This window comes from Tamandua tetradactyla, chromosome X (assembly GCF_023851605.1).
Source record: "Tamandua tetradactyla isolate mTamTet1 chromosome X, mTamTet1.pri, whole genome shotgun sequence".
Lineage (NCBI taxonomy): Eukaryota > Metazoa > Chordata > Mammalia > Pilosa > Myrmecophagidae > Tamandua > Tamandua tetradactyla.
In genome coordinates this window covers 123718556-123740237 of record NC_135353.1, presented here as the reverse complement: position 1 = coordinate 123740237, position 21682 = coordinate 123718556, and the positions used below count along the sequence as shown (strand labels likewise).

Genomic DNA, 21682 nt, shown 5'->3' with positions numbered 1-21682 from the left:
ACCCTCTTATGCTTTCTTTTATTTCTTCAGTTTGTGGTAACACACACCTGCTCATTTCTGATTCTGTTTATTTGCATCCTCTCTCGTTTCCTTTGCCAGTCTTGCTAGTGGCCCATCAATTTTACTGATTTTTTTAGAGAACCAACTCTTGGTTTTATTGATTCTATTCTTCTTTTATTCTCCCATTCATTTAACTCTGCTTTAATCTTTATTATTTGTCTTCTTGTATTTTCTTTGGGGTTAGCTTGCTATTCTTTCTCAAGTTCCTCCAGGTGAGCAGTTAAGTCCTCAATTTTTGCTCTTTCATGTTTTTTAATATAGGCATTTAGGGCAATAAATTTCCCACCCAGCACATATGCTGCATCCCATAAGTTCTGGTAAGTTATATTCTCAATTTCATTCATCTCCAGATAGCTACTGATTTCTCTAGCAATTTCGACTTTGACCCACTGACTGCTTAAGAGTGTGCTATTTCACTTCCTGGAAGATGGTGGCTTAGTAAGACGCGCGGATCTTAGTTTCTTCTCCAGGACACCTACTAGGGGAGTAGAAACGATACAGAAAGCGCCCAAAGCCACAACAGAGATAAAAAAGACAGCGTACCCCATCCTGGAACGGCTGGCTGGCTGAGAGAAGCAGCTCGGGTGAGATCGCCGAGGCGCGCGGGCCTTACCGGGCGGGGTGGCAAGCGGCCGGAGTTACTCCCTTCCCCCTTCCCGGGCCGGCTGGGAGAATTGGAGAGGCGGTCCCCTGAAACAAAGACGGCTGGCGCCCACACCACGCGCAGCCCCCGGACCAACTGAGAGAATTGGATCGGAAACCCCCAGGCCGCGGAGAATGGTGACGGGTGGGGGAGGCCACTTCCAAACCCGTGATTTCTGGGGAACGTGCACTCTCTCGGGCGGGCCGCTGCCACTGGCGCCCTCCCGCCACGCTTGTTGCCCAGGGCCGACTAGGAAATTCGGACGGGCTCTTTCCCTGGCTGCGGCGACCAGCAACCCTCCCTGCGTTCGGACCCCGGGCCGGCTCAAGCCGTTTCGGCTAGCGAACCCCCAGGACGGCGAGAGTTTTCCAAAGTTTAAGGTCCCACAGCACCTTTTACTGGTGGGACCCGCAGACAAACGGGTGCCACGAGCGCCACCTACTGGGCAGGATAAGAAAAACAGAACCCAGAGATTTCACAGAAAAATATTACAACCTTGCTGGGTCCAACACCAAGAGAAATCTGAATAAATGCCCAGACGCCAGCAGCAGAAGATAACTGTCCACGCTCAAAAGATTGAGAATATGGCTCAGTCAAAGGAACAAACCAATAGCTCAAATGAGACACAAGAGCTGAGACAACTAATGCTGAATATTCGAACAGAAATGGAAAACCTCTTCAAAAATGAAATTGATAAATTGAGGGAGGACATGAAGAGGACATGGGCTGAACATAAAGAAGAGATAGAAAAACTGAAAAAACAAATCGCAGAACTTATGGAAGTGAAGGATAAAGTAGCAAACATAGAAAAAATAATGGATAGCTACAATGATAGATTTAAAGAGACAGAAGATAGAATTAGTGATTTGGAGGATGGAACATCTGAATTCCAAAAAGAAACAGAAACTATAGGGAAAAGAATGGAAAAATTTGAACAGGGTATCAGGGAACTCAAGGACAATATGAACCGCACAAATATACGTGTTGTGGGTGTCCCAGAAGGAGAAGAGAAGGGAAAAGGAGGAGAAAAACTAATGGAAGAAATTATCACTGAAAATTTCCCAACTCTTATGAAAGACCTAAAATTACAGATCCAAGAAGTGCAGCGCACCCCAAAGAGATTAGACCCAAATAGGCGTTCTCCAAGACACTTACTAGTTAGAATGTCAGAGGTCAAAGAGAAAGAGAAGATCTTGAAAGCAGCAAGAGAAAAACAATCCATTACATACAAGGGAAACCCAATAAGATTTTGTGTAGATTTCTCAGCAGAAACCATGGAAGCTAGAAGACAGTGGGATGATATATTTAAAATACTAAAAGAGAAAAACTGCCAACCAAGACTCCTATATCCAGCAAAATTATCCTTCAAAAATGAGGGAGAAATTAAAACATTCTCAGACAAGAAGTCACTGAAAGAATTTGTGACCAAGAGACCAGCTCTGCAAGAAATACTAAAGGGAGCACTAGAGTCAGATACAAAAAGACAGAAGAGAGAGATATGGAAAAGAGTGCAGAAAGAAGGAAAATCAGATATGATATATATAATACAAAAGGCAAAATGTTAGAGGAAAATATTATCCAAACAGTAATAACACTAAATGTTAATGGACTGAATTCCCCAATCAAAAGACATAGATTGGCAGAATGGATTAAAAAACAGGATCCTTCTATATGCTGTCTACAGGAAACACATCTTAGACCCAAAGATAAACATAGGTTGAAAGTGAAAGGTTGGGAAAAGATATTTCATGCAAATAACAACCAGAAAAGAGCAGGAGTGGCTATACTAATATCCAACAAATTAGACTTCAAATGTAAAACAGTTAAAAGAGACAAAGAAGGACACTATATACTAATAAAAGGAACAATTAAACAAGAAGACATAACAATCATAAATATTTACGCACCGAATCAGAATGCCCCAAAATACGTGAGGAATATACTGCAAACACTGAAAAGGGAAATAGACTCATATACCATAATAGTTGGAGACTTCAACTCACCACTCTCATCAAGGGACAGAACATCTAGACAGAGGATCAACAAAGAAATAGAGAATCTGAATATTACTATAAATGAACTAGACTTAATAGACATTTATAGGACATTACATCCCACAACAGCAGGATACACCTTTTTCTCAAGTGCTCATGGATCATTCTCAAAGATAGACCATATGCTGGGTCACAAAGCAAGTCTTAACAAATTTAAAAAGATTGAAATCTTACACAACACTTTCTCGGACCATAAAGGAATGATGTTGGAAATCAATAATAGGCAGAGTGCCAGAAAATTCACAAATACGTGGAGGCTCAACAACACACTCCTAAACAACGACTGGGTCAAAGAAGAAATTGCAAGGGAAATTAGCAAATACCTCGAGGCGAATGAAAATGAAAACACAACATATCAAAACTTATGGGATGCAGCAAAGGCAGTGCTAAGAGGGAAATTTATTGCTCTAAATGCCTATATCAGAAAAGAAGAAAAGGCAAAAATTCAGGAATTAACTATCCATTTGGAAGAACTGGAGAAAGAACAGCAAGCTAACCCCAAAGCAAGCAAAAGGAAAGAAATAACAAAGATTAGAGCACAAATAAATGAAATTGAAAACATGAAAACAATAGAGAATATCAATAAGGCCAGAAGTTGGTTCTATGAGAAAATCAATAAGATTGATGGGCCCTTAGCAAGATTGACAAAAAGAAGAAGAGAGAGGATGCAAATAAATAAGATCAGAAATGGAAGAGGAGACATAACTACTGACCTCACAGAAATAAAGGAGGTAATAACAGGATACTATGAACAACTTTACGCTAATAAATACAACAATTTAGAGGAAATGGACGGGTTCCTGGAAAGACATGAACAACCAACTTTGACTCAAGAAGACATAGATGACCTCAACAAACCAATCACAAGTAAAGAAATTGAATTAGTCATTCAAAAGCTTCCTAAAAAGAAAAGTCCAGGACCAGATGGCTTCACATGTGAATTCTACCAAACGTTCCAGAAAGAATTAGTACCAATTCTCTTCAAACTCTTCAAAAAAATCGAAGTGGAGGGAAAACTACCTAATTCATTCTATGAAGCCAACATCACCCTCATACCAAAACCAGGCAAAGATATTACAAAAAAAGAAAACTACAGACCAATCTCTCTAATGAATACAGATGCAAAAATCCTCAATAAAATTCTAGCAAATCGTATCCAACAGCACATTAAAAGAATTATACATCATGACCAAGTAGGATTCATCCCAGGTATGCAAGGATGGTTCAACATAAGAAAATCAATTAATGTAATACACCATATCAACAAATCAAAGCAGAAAAATCACATGATCATCTCAATTGATGCAGAGAAGGCATTCGACAAGATTCAACATCCTTTCCTGTTGAAAACACTTCAAAAGATAGGAATACAAGGGAACTTCCTTAAAATGATAGAGGGAATATATGAAAAACCCACAGCTAATATCATCCTCAATGGGGAAAAATTGAAAACTTTCCCCCTAAAATCAGGAACAAGACAAGGATGTCCACTATCACCACTATTATTCAACATTGTGTTGGAGGTTCTAGCCAGAGCAATTAGACAAGAAAAAGAAATACAAGGCATCAAAATTGGAAAGGAAGAAGTAAAACTATCACTGTTTGCAGACGATATGATACTATACGTTGAAAACCCAGAAAAATCCACAACAAAACTACTAGAGCTAATAAATGAGTACAGCAAAGTAGCAGGTTACAAGATCAACATTCAAAAATCTGTAGCATTTCTATACACTAGTAATGAACAAGCTGAGGGGGAAATCAAGAAACGAATCCCATTTACAATTGCAACTAAAGAATAAAATACCTAGGAATAAATTTAACTAAAGAGACAAAAAACCTATATAAAGAAAACTACAAAAAACTGCTAAAAGAAATCACAGAAGACCTAAATAGATGGAAGGGCATACCGTGTTCATGGATTGGAAGACTAAATATAGTTAAGATGTCAATCCTACCTAAATTGATTTACAGATTCAATGCAATACCAATCAAAATCCCAACAACTTATTTTTCAGAAATAGAAAAACCAATAAGCAAATTTATCTGGAAGGGCAGGGTGCCCCGAATTGCTAAAAACATCTTGAGGAAAAAAAACGAAGCTGGAGGTCTCGCGCTGCCTGACTTTAAGGCATATTATGAAGCCACAGTGGTCAAAACAGCATGGTATTGGCATAAAGATAGATATATCGACCAATGGAATCGAATAGAGTGCTCAGATATAGACCCTCTCATCTATGGACATTTGATCTTTGATAAGGCAGTCAAGCCAACTCACCTGGGACAGAGCAGTCTCTTCAATAAATGGTGCCTAGAGAACTGGATATCCATATGCAAAAGAATGAAAGAAGACCCATCTCTCACACCCTATACAAAAATTAACTCAAAATGGATCAAAGATCTAAACATTAGGTCTAAGACCATAAAACAGTTAGAGGAAAACGTTGGGAGATATCTTATGGATCTTACAACTGGAGGTGGTTTTATGGACCTTAAACCTAAAGCAAGAGCACTGAAGAAGGAAATAAATAAATGGGAACTCCTCAAAATTAAACACTTTTGTGCATCAAAGAACTTCATCAAGAAAGTAGCAAGACAGCCTTCACAATGGGAGACAATATTTGGAAATGATATATCAGATAAAGGCCTAGTATCCAGAATTTATAAAGAGATTGTTCATCTCAACAACAAAAAGACAGCCAACCCAATTACAAAATGGGAAAAAGACTTGAACAGACACCTCTCAGAAGAGGAAATACGGATGGCCAAGAGGCACATGAAGAGATGCTCAATGTCCCTGGCCATTAGAGAAATGCAAATCAAAACCACAATGAGATATCATCTCACACCCACCAGAATGGCCATTATCAACAAAACAGAAAATGACAAGTGCTGGAGAGGATGCGGAGAAAGAGGCACACTTATCCACTGTTGGTGGGAATGTCAAAGGGTGCAACCACTGTGGAAGGCAGTTTGGCGGTTCCTCAAAAAGCTGAATATAGAACTGCCATACGACCCAGCAATACCATTGCTAGGTATCTACTCAAAGGACTTAAGGGCAAAGACACAAACGGACATTTGCACACCAATGTTTATAGCAGCATTATTTACAATTGCAAAGAGATGGAAACAGCCAAAATCTCCATCAACAGAAGAGTGGCTAAACAAACTGTGGTATATACATACGATGGAATATTATGCAGCTTTAAGACAAGATAAACTTATGAACCATGTAATAACATGGATGGACCTAGAGAATATTATGCTGAGTGAATCCAGCCAAAAACTAAAGGACAAATACTGTATGGTCCCACTGATGTGAACGGACATTCGAGAATAAACTTGAAATATGTCATTGGTAACAGAGTTCAGCAGGAGTTAGAAACAGGGTAAGACAATGGGTAATTGAAGCTGAAGGGATACAGACTGTGCAACAGGACTAGATACAAAAACTCAAAAATGGACAGCACAATAATACCTAATTGTAAAGTAATCATGTTAAAACACTGAATGAAGCTGCATCTGAGCTATAGGTTTTTGTTTTGTTTTGTGTTGTTTTGTTTTGATTTTACTATTATTACTTTTATTTTTTTCTCTATATTAACATTCTATATCTTTTTCGGTTATGTTGCTAGTTCTTCTAAACCAATGCAAATGTACTAAGAAATGATGATCATGCATCTATGTGATGATGTTAAGAATTAATGATTGCATGTGTAGAATGGTATGATCTCTAAATGTTGGGTTAATTTCTTTTTTTCCGTTAATTAAAAAAAAAAAAAAAAGAGAAGGGATAATTGGAGATGAAGGGATACAGACTGTACAACGGGACTGGATATAAAAACTCAGAAATGGACAGCACAATACTACCCAATTGTAATGCAATTATGTTAAAACACTGAATGAAGCTGCATGTGAGGTATAGGTTTTTTGTTTTTGTTTTTTTTGTTTTTTTTCTTTCTATTATTGTTTTAATTCTTATTCTGTTGTCTTTTTATTTCTTTTTCTAAATCGATGCAAATGTACTAAGAAATGATGAATATGCAACTATGTGATGTTATTAAGAATTACTGATTGTACATGTAGATTGGAATGATTTCTAATTGTTTTGTTAATTCTTTTTTAATTAATAAAAAAAAAGAGTGTGCTATTTAATCTCTATATATTTGTGAATTTTCTCATTATTTTGGTGGTATTGAGATCCAGCTTCATTCTGCTGTGAACAAAGAAAGCGCTTTGAATAATTTCAATGTTTTAAAATGTATAAAGGCCTTTTTGTGCCCCAGCATATGATCTGTCCTGTAGAATGTGTCATGGGCATTATAGAAGAATGTATATCCTTGCGTTCCGGGGTGCAATGACCTATTATGTCTGTTAGGTCTAATTCATTTATCAAGTTGTTTAACTTCTCTGTTTCCTTGTTGATCTTATGTATGGTTGTTCTATCTATAGAGGAGTGTGGTATCTTGAAGTCTTCTACTATTATTGTTGAAGCATCTACTGCTACCTTCTTTTTACCAATGTCTCTCTCATGTACTTTGGAGCTCCTTGGTTGGGAACATATACATTTATGATTGTTATATCTTCTTGGTGAATTGTCTCTTTAATTTAATTAATTGTCCCTTTAATTTGTCTCTTATGATATGTCTTTACATTGAAAGTCTATTTTTTTCCGATATTAGGATAGCTACTCCTGCTTTCTTTTGGTTACAACTTACATGGAACATCTTTTTCCATCCTTTCACTTTCAATCTATTTGTATCCTTGTGTCTAAAATGAGTCTCTTGTAAGCAGCATATAGCTGGATTATATTTCTTAATCCATTCTGCCAATCTGTATCTTTTAATTGGTAAATTTAGTCCATTAACATTCAAACTTATTACTGAAAAGGCATTTATTGAATCCACCAGCTTATCTTTTTTATTTTAATTGTCAGATCTATATATTCTTTTCCCTCTTCCTCTTTTTATTCTTTAAGTTACCCTTACTGGTACTCTTCAATTCTGTGCCCCCCTCCAGACCTCCCTCTCCTGCATTTTTTTTTCAACTGGCAGAACTCCCTGTAGTATTTCTTGTTGGGCCAGACTCTTGTTGACAAATTCTTTCAGGATTTGTTTGTCTGTGAAAATTTTAATCTATCCCTCAGTTTTGAAGGACAATTTGACTGAGTACAGAATTCTTGGCTGAAAGTCTTTCTCTTTCAGGATCTTAAATATATCATCCCACTGTCTTCTCATCTCCATGGTGCCAGTTGAATAGTCTGAACTCAGACTTATGTGTTTTCCCTTGTATGAAGTAGATTGCTTTTCTCTTACTGCTTTCAGAACTTTCTGCTTCTCTTCAACATTTGACAGACTGATTAGTATGTGTCTTGGGGAAGGCCTGTTTGGATTTATTCTGTTTGTAGTTCATTGGGCTTCTTTGACTTGTATATTTATGTCCTTTAAAAGGGTTGAGAAGTTTTCTCCCATTATATCCTCAACTACTCTTCCTAGCCTTTTAATCCTCTCTTCTCCTTCTGGGACACCAATGATTCTCATATTTGAGCACTTTGTTTTGTCCATCATTTCCCTGAGATCAAATTCAAATTTTTCCATTTCCTGTTTTTGAGTCTTTGAAGTCAGTTATCCTATCCTCTATATCACTTATTCTTTCCGTCTCTTCAAATCTGCTGTTGTGTGTCTCTATTTTTTTTTTTTTTTTTTTTTTGGTCAACAGAGTCTTTAATCTCTGTAGATCTCTGTAGTACCTGCTATTTTTCTATTTATTCTTCCAAATTCCTCTTTATGCTCTTTTACTGTCTTCTTGATCTCCTTTCTGTTATTAGTGATCCCACTTATTATTAAGTAGAATTATATTAACATCTTTGATTAGTTGATCCAACATCTGTGTCTCCTCTGGTGTTTTAATTTGGTCATTAGGCTGGGCTATATCTGTCTGCTTGGTGATATGCTTAGTGATCTTTTGTTATTTTCATTGCATGTATATATCTTGATTGATTTACTTTGGGAGTTGATTTCCTTCAGTAGTTTAAAGACTTCTGTTTACGAGGTGGATGTGTAGCAGGATGTAGGGTATGGGGTGGGGCACAATAGTGCAGTTATGTATTGTGTTGCAGGTATAGGTGCAGGTTGAGGATGTTATGCTAGTGCTTGTGAATGTGGGTGCCCAGTGGCCAAGGAGGATGTAGCTCTGTGGGTGCACATGTCTCAGGGGTGTAACCCTGGTGTGCACTGGTCTAGGGTGTGGGGCCCTTTGTGTGCATGCACAGAGCTATGAGAGTGGGTCAGCGCTATGCCTTCATGGGCTGGGTGTGGATGTGACCTGGCTGCACAAGTCAGTGCTTTCTCAGAGCTGGGAAGTGTGGCTGTGGACTGTGCTCATGTGCAGGTCTAGGAGTGCTGTCAACTGATGTTTCCAGAGCTGAAGGACATGTGTGGGTTTAGGAGTCCCATAAACTGATGCACAGAGCTCAGGGAGGGTGGAGTGAGGCTGGGCAACACTGTAAGTAGGGGGTGGGTGTAGCCTGGGTATGGAGCTATGTGCCTGCAGCCTTTATGTGCTTGCAACAGCCTCCAGGGAGCAGGGAGAGAGGAGTAGTGCTTGGGAGGGGTGCAGGAAAGGTGGGTGGGCTGTACTCAGGGGGGGTATAGGGCGTGTACACCCATTGGGGGTTGGTGTGGCAGGGGCGTTTGGAGTGTGGGTAACAGAGTTCAGGTGGGTGGGGAGTAGGGTGAGTCACCAGTCACAGGGCTGTATTGATGAAGGTAGTGCATTCAAAGAACGTGGCTTGGCTTACTTCCTATTCCTCATCTCTCCATCTGTGCACTCCTGTGGGCTCCACACTTCCACATTATGCCCGTTTTCTGCTTCTCAGTTCCTCAGCTTTTTCAACCAGGGCCACCTTATGTAGTGCAGAAGACTCTCCCTGGTCAGTTGCACTCTTGAATCACCATCTCAGTCACCTTCCCATCCCTTCTCTAACTTTTCCTTGGAGCAGGGCTGAACTCGATCTAACCTATTTGGCCATGTACCCAGAACTTCCAATCCCTTGATCTTAAGGCTTACTCTTGTGAAGCTTATGTGTGTAGCAAAGAAGCTTAGCCTACCTATAGGTATGCCTAAGACTCAGCTTTGGAGGACACCTTTTGTTCCTCAGATGTGGCCGTGCTCTCTCTAAGCCCAATTCTGCTAGTGAAACCATTGCCCTCCCCCTATGTAGGACATGACATGAAAGTCTCCCTGGTGGCATGGGAAATGGCTCCCAGGGATGAGCCTGGCCCTGGCAGAATGGGATCAACAATGCCACTTGACCAAAAGGGGGGAAAGAAGTGTAACAAATAAGGTATCTGTGACTGAGAGAGTTCAAATACAGTCAAGAGGCTACGCTGGAGGTCACTCTTATGCATAATTCAGTTAGACATTGCAATCTATCATAATTTGCCAACCCCCAACCAAAACCATTCCTGCCCATCTTAAAGAATACATAGGGCATTATATAAGATTCTACAAGGGTTCCATGCACTAGAGTAACTTTCTAAAAAACTACAATCTCCAGATGGATCCCTGGACCAGATATGTCCTGAAATGCAGAGGGGCTATCCTTTCCAGAATATCAACTAGTTCCATCCCCTTATGCCATATTATCAATAACCCCTTACAACATGCAAAAGTTAGAATGGGCATAGCCCCAACATCTATAAAGAGTGAGAGAAAGATCAAATGGTGGAGTTATAAAGAGAAGGTAGGGTTTAACAAATGACTATATTTGCTGAATCAATATATAGATATTTCTTTTAGCCTCCAGTACGTTAGAGAAGCTAGAAATAAAAACCTAAAATTGTGGAATTGTAACCAATGCCAAACTCTGAAAACTGTTCTGCAACTAATTGTTGTGATGTACTTTGAAATTTATTGCTTTTGTGTATATATGTTTGCGACTTGAAAGGATTATGTACCCTAGAAAAGCGATGTTTTAATCCTGATCCATCTTGTGGAGGCAGCTGTTTCTTTGATTAGATTATCTCCACAGGCATGTGACACACTCAATTGGGGGGTATTAGCCTTTATATTAGAGGGAGCTGTGACTCCACCCATTCCATGTGGGTATTGATTAGTTTACTGGAATCCTTTAAAAGAGGAAACATTTTGGAAAGATCTACAGAGCCACAGAGCTACATAGCCAGACACCTTTGGAGATGAAGAAGGAATATGCCCCCAGGGGAGCTTCATGAAACAAGAACCCTGGAGAGAAAGTTAGCAGACATGCCATGTTTGCTGTGTGCCTTTTCAGTTGAGAGAGAAACCCTGAACATCATTATCCTTCTTGAACCAAGGTATTTTTTCTTGGATGCCTTAGATTGGACATTTCTTATAGCCTGGTTTTAATTTGGACCTTTTCATAGCCTTAGAATATGTAAACTTGCAGCGTAATAAATTCCTCTTTTTAAAAGCCATTCCATTTCTGGTATATCACATTCTGGCAGCTTGCAAATCAGAACAATATGTTATTTAAAGAGAAGGAGGAGTATAACAGAAAAGATAGGATTTAACAAATGAGTATGACTGCTGAATCATTATGTTGACATTTCTGTTGGTCTCCAGTGTCTGGGAACATCTAGAAGAAAAAATGAAAAATCATGAAACTGTAACCCATACCAAATTTTAAAATCTATTCTATAACTACTTGTTAAAATGTACTTGGAGGGCGGGCCATGGTGGCTCAGTGGCAGAGTTCTCGCTAACCCATCCCAGTGCCTGCCCATGCAAAAAATAATAATAATAATTAATTTAAAAAGTACTTGGAAATTTGATCCTTTTTTGTATATATGTTAAGTTTCACAAGTTTTTATACAAAAAAAGTTGCTACATTTTTAATGTTTTTCACAAAAAGCATTAAAAATGTAAAAAAATAAGGGGGGGGTTAAAATATTTTCAGACAAACAATCACTGAGAGAATCTGTGACTAAGAGACCAGCTTGACAAGAAATACTAAAGGGAGACATACTTTTTCTATATGAAAAGGCAGGAGAGAGAGGTCTGGAGAAGAGTGTAAAAGAGAACTGTCAGTAAAATAAAAAGAGGAAAAAGAATTAGATATGGCATATGTTCTAATATGCAAGCTGCTATAATGTGACATACCAGAAACATAATGGCTTTTAAAAGGGAGACTTTACTAAGTTTCCATTTGTCAGTTCTAAGGTCATAAAAATGTCCAAGTTAAGGCACCAACAAGAGTTTGCCTTCACTCAAGAAAGGCCGATGATGTTCAGGGTTTCTCTCTCAGCTAGGAGGGCACATGGTGATGTCTGCTAGCTTTCTCTCCTTGCTTCTTGTTTCATAAAGCTTCCCAGGGGCATTTAATTTCTTCATCTCCAAACGTCTCTGGACTGGGCTGCATGGACTCTGTAGCCCTTTCCTAAATGGTTCCCTCTTAAACTGCTCCAGTAAGCAACCCCACTTGAATCGGTGGAGACACATCTCTATGAAAACCATCTAATCAAAAGTTACCACCCACAATTGGGTGGGTCACATCTCCATGGAAACAATAAAATATATCCCACCCAACAATATTGAATGATGATTAAAATACTTGGATTTGCTGTGGTACACAACAGATTCAAACTGGCATAACATATAAAATCCAAAAGACAAAATGGTAGAAGAAAGTACTGCCTTCACAGTAATAACATTAAATGTTAATGGATTAAACTCCCCAATCAAAAGACATAGGCTGGCAGAATGGATTAAAAAACAGGACCCATCTATAATGCTGTATACAGGAGACTCACTTTGGACCCAAGAACAAAAATTGGTTGAAAGTGAAAGGTTTGGAAAAGATATTTCATGCAAACAACAATCAGAAAAGAGCCGGAGTAGCTATACTAATATCCAACAAATTAGACTTCTAATGTAAAATAATTAAAAGAAACAAAGAAGGGCACTATCTCTTAATAAAAGGAATAATTCAACAAGAATACATAACAATCATAAATATTTATGCACCAAGCCAGAATGCTCCAAAGTATATGAGGCAAACACTGAAGAGAGAAGTAGACACTTCTACCATAGTAGTTAGAGACTTCAATTCCCCATTGTCATCAATGGATAGAACATGTAGAGAGAGGATCAATAATGAAACAGAGATTTTGAATAATATGATAAATGAACTAGACTTAACAGACATTTATGAAATATTACACCCCACAACAGCAGGATACACATTTTTCTCAAGTGCTCATGGATCATTCTAAAGGATAAACCATATGCTGGGTCACAAAGCAAGTCTCAATAAATTTTAAAAGATTGAGATCATATAAAACACTTTCTTGGATCATAATGGAATAAAGTTGGAAATAAATAACAGGCAGAGGGCCAAAAATTCACAAATATCTGGAGACTAAATAACACACTCTTAAACAACCAGTGGGTCAAGGAAGAAATTGCAAAAGAAATCGTCAAATATCTCAAGGAAAATGAAAATGAAAACAAAACATGTCAAAATTTATGGATGTAACAAAGGCAATGCTGAGAGGGAAATTTATTGCTTTACATGCCTATATTTAAAAAGAAGAAAGAGGGCAGGCCATGGTGGCTCAGCAGGCAGAGTTCTTGCCTGCCATGCCAGAGACCCGGATTTGATTCCCGGTGCCTGCCCATGCAAAAATTGAGGAATTAACAGTTCACTTTGAAGAACTAGAGAAAGAACAGTAAACTAACCCCAAAGCAAACAAGAGGAAAGAAATAACAAAGATAAGAGAAGAAATAAGTGAAATTGAGAATATGAAAACAATGGAGAAAATCAATAAAACCAGAAGTTGGTTCTCTGAGAAAATCAATAAAATCGATGGACCCTTGGCTAGCTTGACAAAAAAAAGAGAGAGAGAAGGAGTGCAAATAAATAAAATGAGAAATGGGAGAGGAGACATACCCTCTAACCCTACAGAAATCAATGAGGTAATGAGAGGATACTATGAGCAACTATATGCTAATAAACTTCTTAGTAAGGCTGGAATGACCAACATCGACTGGAGAATAAATAGATGACCTCAACAAACCAATCACAAGTAAAGAGATTGAATCAGTTATCAAGAAGCTCCAAAAAAAAGAAAAGTCCAAGACAAGATGGCTTCACATGAGAATTCTACCAAGCATTCAAGAATGGCTTTGTACCAACCCTACTCAAACTCTTCAAAAAATTGAAGATGAGGGAAAGCTACCTAAATCATTCTATGATGCCAGTACCACCCTAATAGCAAAGCCAGACAAAGATAGTACAAGTAAAGAAAATTACAGACCAATCTCTCTGAGCATAGATGCAAAAATCCTCAACAAAATACTTGCAAATTGAATCCAACAGCACATTAAAAGATTTATACACCATGACCAAGTGGAACTTATTCCAGGTATGCAAGGATGGTTCAACATAAGAAAATCAATTAATATAATACACCATATCAACAAGTCAAAGCAGAAAAACCACATGATCATCTTGATTGATGCAGAAAAGGCATTTGACAAAATTCAACATCCTTTATTGATGAAAACATTTCAAAGGATAGGAATAGAAGGGAACACCCTCAATGTGGGTAAAGGAAATATATGAAAAACCCACAGCTATCATCATTCTCAATGGGGAAAGACTGAAAGCCTTCTCTCTAAGATCAGGAACAAGACAAGGAGTTCCACTGTCACCACTGTTATTCAACATTATTGCTGGAAGTTCTAGAAAAAGCAATTGGACAAGAAAAAGAAACAAAAGGCATCCAAATTGGAAAGGAAGAAGTAAAACTCTCACTGTTTGCAGACGATATGATACTATATGTCAAAACCCCCAAAAAATCTACAGCAAAACTACTAGTGCTAATAAATGATTACAGCAAAGTGGCAGGGTACAAGATCAACATCCAAAAATCAGTAGTGTTTCTATACACTAGTAATGAGCAATCTGAGGAAAAAATCAAGAAAAAAAATCCATTTACATTAACAACCAAAAGAATAAAATATTTTAGGAATAAATTTAACTAAGGATACAAAATACCTCTGCACAGAAAGCCATTAGAAAGTTCTAAAAGAAATCATGGAAGATCTAAATAAATGGAAAGGCATATGTGTTCATTGATTGGAAGACTAAATATAGTTATGATGTCAATTCTACTCAAATTGATATATATATTCAATGCAATACCAATTACAATCCCAACAACTTACTTTGCAGAAACAGAAAAAACAATAATCAAATTTATTTGGAAGGCAGGGTGCCCAGAATAAGTAAAAATATCTTGAGAAAGAAAAATGAAATGGGAGGTCTCACACTACCTGACTTTAAAGCATATTATGAGGCTACAGTGGTCAAAAGGGTGTGGTACAGGTATAAAGATAAATATACTGACCAATGGAGTCAGATTGAGCATTCAGATATAGAGCCTCTCACTTATGAACAATTGATCTTTGATAAGGTGGTCAAGCCAACCCACCTGGGACAGAATCTCTTCAATAAATGGTGTGTGGAGAATTGGATATCCACATGAAAAGAATGAAAGAGGATCTTACTCACATCCTATACAAAAATTAATTAAAAATGGATTGAAGACCTAAACATTAGAGCAAAGACTATAAAACTTTTAGAAGAAAATGTAGGGAAATGTACTATAAATCTCATAATAAGAGGTGATTTCCTAGTCCTTACACCCAGAGCAACAGCATTGAAAAAAGAAATAGATAAATGGGAACTACTAAAAATTAAACACTTTTGTGCATTAAAGAACTTTGTCAAGAAAGTAAAAAGGCCTATGCAATGGGAGACAATATTTGGAAACCACATATCAGATAAGGGTTTAGTATCCATAATATATAAAGAAATTCTTCAACTCCACAACAAAAAGGCAAACAACCTAATTAAGAAATGGGCAAAAGACATGAACAGACACTTCTCAGAAGAAGAAATACAAATGGCTAAAAGTCACCTGAAAAGATGCTCAACTTCATTGGCTATTAGGGAAATGCAAATCAAAACCACAATGAGTTATCACCTCACACCTACCAGAATGGCCATTATTAAAAAAAAAAAACAAAACAGAAAACAAGTGTTGGAGAAGATGTGGAGAAACAGGCACACTTATTCACTGTTGGTGGGAATGTAAAATGGTACAACTGCTCTGGAAGGTAGTTTAGCAGTTCCTTGGGAAGCTAAGTATAGAATTGCCATATGATTCAGCAATCCCATTACTAGGTATATATTCAGGGGAATGTAGACAAGGAAAGAAATAGACATTTGCACACCAATATTTATAGCAGCATTATTCATGACTGCCAAGAGACGGAAACAGCTCAAATGTCCATCAATGGATGAATGGCTAAACAAGCTGTGGTATGTACATATAATGGAATATTATGCAGCTGTAAGACAGAATAAAGTCATGAACCATATAAAAACATGGATGAAGCTTGAGGACATTACAGAGAATTCAATTAGCAAGAAACAAAAGGACAAATACTGTATGGTCTCACTGATATGAACTAACATTAAAGAGTGAACTTTGAGAGTTGAAGTTAAGAACACAGATTATTGGGAGATAGAAATAGTGTAGAGTTTAGGCATTTTACTGAAGGAATACAGGTTGTGCAACAGGGCTGATTGAAAAAATTCAGGAGTAGATAGCACAATACCTGATTGTAGCACTATAATATAAGTACACTGAATGAAGCTGAATGTGATATATATATATATATGCATATATGTACGTGTGTGTGTGTGTGTGTGTGTGTATATATATATATATATATATATATATATATATATATATATATATATAGAGAGAGAGAGAGAGAGAGAGAGAGAGAGAGAGAGAGATTCCTTGGGGAGAAGGGCTGGGGACACATAGGAAACCAGAAGAAAAGATAGAGGATAAACTCTGAGATGGTATAACTTAGGAATGCTTAGGGTGGCCAATGATGGTGATCAAATATACAAATACAAAAACATTTTTGCATGAGGGAGAACAAATCAATGTCAACAAGGCAAGGTGTTGAAAATAGATGGTATACAGGAAAAGCAGTAACATTTGTAATATGTTTCCACTGAATGTAACAAAGGCATTATGCCATAACCAAATGTCAATGGATGGTGGCCATGGGGAGGGGTACAGATTATTTGTGGAACAGAAGAAAATGTCTTCATATAGCTTATGGTGGTGAAAGCATGTCTGGTTGCTTAGGTTGGATTGTATTATGTGTGATAAAGCTGTTTAAAAAGAAACAGAACAGAGAGAAACAAATGCTAGATAAAATGTGGAGAAAGAGATGTACCCATTCTCTGTCAGTAGGGAAACTGAGATGTGCAGCCCCTCCAGAAGGCAGTGTAGTGGTTCCACAGGAGGCTAGGGATGGGGTTGCCATATGATCCTGCAACCCCATTGCTCAGTATATATCTGAAGGAACTGAGAATGGGGACACGAATGGACATTTGCACATTGGTGGTTATGGTGGCAGTGTAAGTGACCTAAGTGTATGACAACTGAGGGAAGGAAGTGGGAACTGTGGTATATACATACAATGGACTACTGTGTGGCCACAAGGAGGAAAGAACTTGTGAGGCATCCAACTAGTTGAATGAAACTTAAGGACTGTATGTTAAATGAAATGTCAGGAACAAAAAGAAAAATATTATCAGGCCTCAATCATTTGGACTAAATAGAACATAAAAACTCGGTGGATTGAAGTCCAGAACATGGGTTATCAGGTTGGGGCCTGTTGTAAATGGCCTAGACTATAAGCTCTTAAAGCACTCACATATATTCAGGTATTTTAACTGCTATTTGTAAATTCTGAGATACTGAGCTGTTTGTATATAACCTGGTCATTCCCAGAAACTTCGGTTATTTAAGTGACATCTGAGACTTGGAGTTAGAGCTCTGAAGCTATGAAAGGTGGCACTACCCCATACAAGAACTGTTTAAAAAGTTGAAAAAGGGATCAGACTTTGACTAAAGATATGAATGAAGATTATCTGGATAGGACTAAGGTAGATCAGAATACAGGTAAAGGATGATATCGTCCATATTTTTAAAACTTCAACTTCGGTGTGAGAGCAAGGAGAGAGATGTTTATTTTGCACAAAATTTATATTTTCAGTAGTGCATTTCCTAATTTAACTTGTAAGGTCACTTGAACACCATAATTACATGGAATCTTGAATAGGGCATGAGATCTTGTTGGTTTGAATGCACACAAAGTTAGTGTGATGCATTGAGTAATGTGGACAGTGAACAAAGAACTATTTGCAAAGTTTCCTTGGGGAAATGGGGAGAAAGAAGAAAATATTCAACTTCTCCATTTGGAGAATTTCTGATATTCTTGCAAGGAGTGGGGACAACCAAATCAATAGGCTGAGCCCTTAATCTTGGGGTTTGTCCCTATGAAACTTATTCTGGCAAAGGATAGGCTAAGTCTACTTAAAATTAAGCCTAAGAGACACCCCCACAGAACCTCTTCTTACTTAGATGCGGCCTCACTCTCTAAGCCAAGTCCACAGGTGAATTCACTGCCCTCCCTTATACACAGGACATAATTCCCAGGGGTGTAAATCTCCCTGGGAACATGGGGCAGAACTCCTGGGATGAACCGGGATCCGACATCATGGGATTGAGAAAGCCTTCTTGATGAAAAAGAGGAAGAGAGAAATGAGACAAAATAAAGTGTCAGTGGCTGAGAGATTTCACACAGAGTCAAAATATTATCCTAGAAGTTATTCCTATGCATTATATAGATATCCCTTTTTAGTTTATGGTGTATTGTAGTGGCTGGAAGGAAGTACCTGAAACTGTTGAGCTGTGTTCCAGTAGCCTTGATTCTTGAAGACAATTGTATAACAATATAACTCCTACAATGTGACTGTGTGATTGTGAAAACCTTGTGCCTGATGCTCATTTTATCCAGGGTATTGAAGGATGAATAAAAAAATATGGATAAAAGAATAATGAAATGATAGGGGAGATAGGGGGTAAAAAAATGGGTAGATTGAAATACTAATGGTCAATGAGAGGGAGGGGTAAGGGGTATGGGATGTATGGGTTTTTTCTTTTTTCTTCTTATTTCTTTTTCTGGAGTAATACAAATGTTCTAAAAATGATCGTGGTGATAATTACACAACCATGTGATGATATTGTGAGCCATTGATTGTCCGCCATGTATGGACTGTATGTTTGTGAAGCTTTGTCAATAAAAATATTTTTAAAATAAGTAAATAAATAGAAACTGTTTCCATGTAAAGAAAAAAAGTAATGCAAGATAAAACTAATTGAAAAGCTGGAATTTTAAAATGTTTTGGGTAAAAGCTGTATCATTGGAATATATATGAAGCCTTAACTTTGCTATTTTGTGAATATAGCACTCATGTAGTTTGCTATACTAAGGAAAATTATAGTCATGCCTTATAATTTTTTAAAAGTCCCAGAAAAATAGATAAGTGAGGAGCTTTGAATGCAGCAAGAAATTTTGTCACTCCACAACATCATCAGTAAATATTACATTCCATCCCTCTGCCTATAAATATTTCACATTTTCTTTTCTGTTTCTTTTAAATACATTTTTTTCTTTCTTAGTCTACATTTGTTAATAGAAGAAGTGCATTTAAGTCCCTGATCTAGTGATATTTTATATTCATGGCGTCCTTCACCATAAGTAGATATTAATAACATCTACAATTACCAAGTCCATTTTTTGAAAAAGCATTATTTAAATCATGGGTCTTATTTTTCATGCTATCTAAAGATCAAAAGATTTCCTATTGGATTGGACAGTACAATTTCAATCATATTGCCTTCTTTTTAAATCAATGCAACTTTATAAAAGATTAACTCACTTTCTAGTTGTGTTCATTATACTAAATTAAACTATTCAGAAAATGATTAAAGTGAAAATTTTCTTATTCCATGAATGAGTATCAACATAGTACATTATACTTTAAAATTCCACTTCTGAAGTCTACTATTTAATCAAGTTTTAGGTGCTGCTTATATTCTTATTTGCTTCAGAGAAACCTGGCCCATTCCATGTAAAAAGAGGCATGTATTAAGATTGCATATTAACTGCTCAACTTATTATGGTGTAACTTTTTATGTCCCAAGTTTTGTCTATAATAATAAAAATAATTTTCCCTTAATTCTGAGCTTGAGGGAGAAAAGAAGATTTATAAATGGTAGCCTTGTTGCTTTTAATTGTCATGCTATCACACACATTCATCAATGTCTTGGCTATACTTTCTTTGGACCTTGAAATAAATTGGAAAATTCATCATTGGTACTTAAGAGTTTAACACTGAGGAAAAAACATGATTTGTGGAACTCATTGCTCCCATTTCATTTCACTTTTCAGTCCAGGATCCTATCCTGCTTTATAGCAATTAAGTTTTTCATTTTTTCCATGAGGTTTTTATACCTCTGCTAACTTCCATGTTAGGGTTTCCTGCCCCAGGAAGCCAGATGGGTTCAGCATTCAAAAACACCCATTCTTTCATTTAGGTATTCCAGCAATATCAATTAGAGACTGTGTTGTATTCGTGCACTGTTTGCCCACAGTTCCACTGTGTAACTTTGTTTCCATGTTAAGGTGTCCTTCCTCAGGGAGCGAGATGAAGTCAACATTTAAACATGCCCCGTTTTTTTTTTTTCATTTAAGTGCTCCAACAATTAGAGATTGGATTTGGCGTATGCACCTCTTGCTAAAAGGTCTGCCATTTTTGTTTCCTGTGGGCCCTTTGGTATATATGGCAGTCACTAGCCACTTGTGTCCCACTCTGGGTCTATGTGGTCTTGGGTCCCTGTGCCTGGATATGTGTAAGGTTCCAATTCGCTGCTGTGAGTGGTTCTGTGGTCTGCATCTATGGCAGACTGTGTGACTCTTAAACTGTGCAGGACCAAGTGAGAGGCAGGGGTCCAGAATGGCAGGTCTGAGTCAGAGATCCCTTATCTTCTTTTTTGGTGTGGTTTTTTTTTTTTTTTTGTCTTTGATTCAACATTTGTGGAATCCTTCTTCAGTCTCTATCTTCCTCCAGAGTTCCAAGTAAGTAGGATTTGTCCTTTTATCAGTTACATCTGAGGGGATACTTTTTTGTTGGATATGTTGCATCACCATCTTGATAATGTCCAAAAGCTATTGGTTTTTGTGTGTTAATTTTATATCTTGCTGCTTTAATGAATTAATCTGGTGTTTAAGTTAGCGTTTGTCATTGATACCCTGGGGTTTTCCAAGTGCACCAGCATATCATCTGCAAATAGAGATCATTTTATTTCTTCTTCATCCATCCTAATGTCTCTAATTGATTTTCCTTGCCTAATTGCATTAGCTAATACCACTATTATAGTGTTCAAATGGTAATAGAAACAGTGGTCATACTTACTTTGTTTCTGGTTTTAGTGGGAATGCCTACAGTGCTTCCCCATTAAATAAATTATTAACTGCAGGATTAGGCATATGTACTTTATTATAATCAGAAAGTATGCTCATATTCATATTTTCTTGAATTTTTATCACAACTGGGTAATTATCCATGGTGATTATAAAATAATTCCCTTATATATATTACTATGGTGCAAGTTATTACTAGATTTCCTAATTTTGAACCAAACTTGCATAATAAATTCCACTTGGTCATGGTACATTTGGTCTTTTTAATCAATATCCTTGAACACCTTACTATTGTCTATACAAAAATGAGTGTATTCTTTTTGCCTATCCCTCTTCCCAACCCTTGCATTTTTTAATTGCATTATTTCTGCTTTTTCACTTGATGTAACTTGTGTATATCAGTCTTCCACCTTCATCCCAGCCTTTATTTTGGTCTTCAGTATGCATTTATATCTTTGCCACTGAGTCATCACTTGGACGAACTTCAATCTAGAAGGTTCCTCAAAAAGAGCCCTTGGGT

The 21682-nt window shown here is 37.3% G+C and overlaps 1 pseudogene; it reads right to left on the bottom strand.

Moving 5' to 3' along the window:
* The window catches only part of LOC143672069 (calcineurin subunit B type 1 pseudogene), a 40738-nt pseudogene that overhangs the window by 1903 nt on the left and 17153 nt on the right, over positions 1 to 21682 (bottom strand).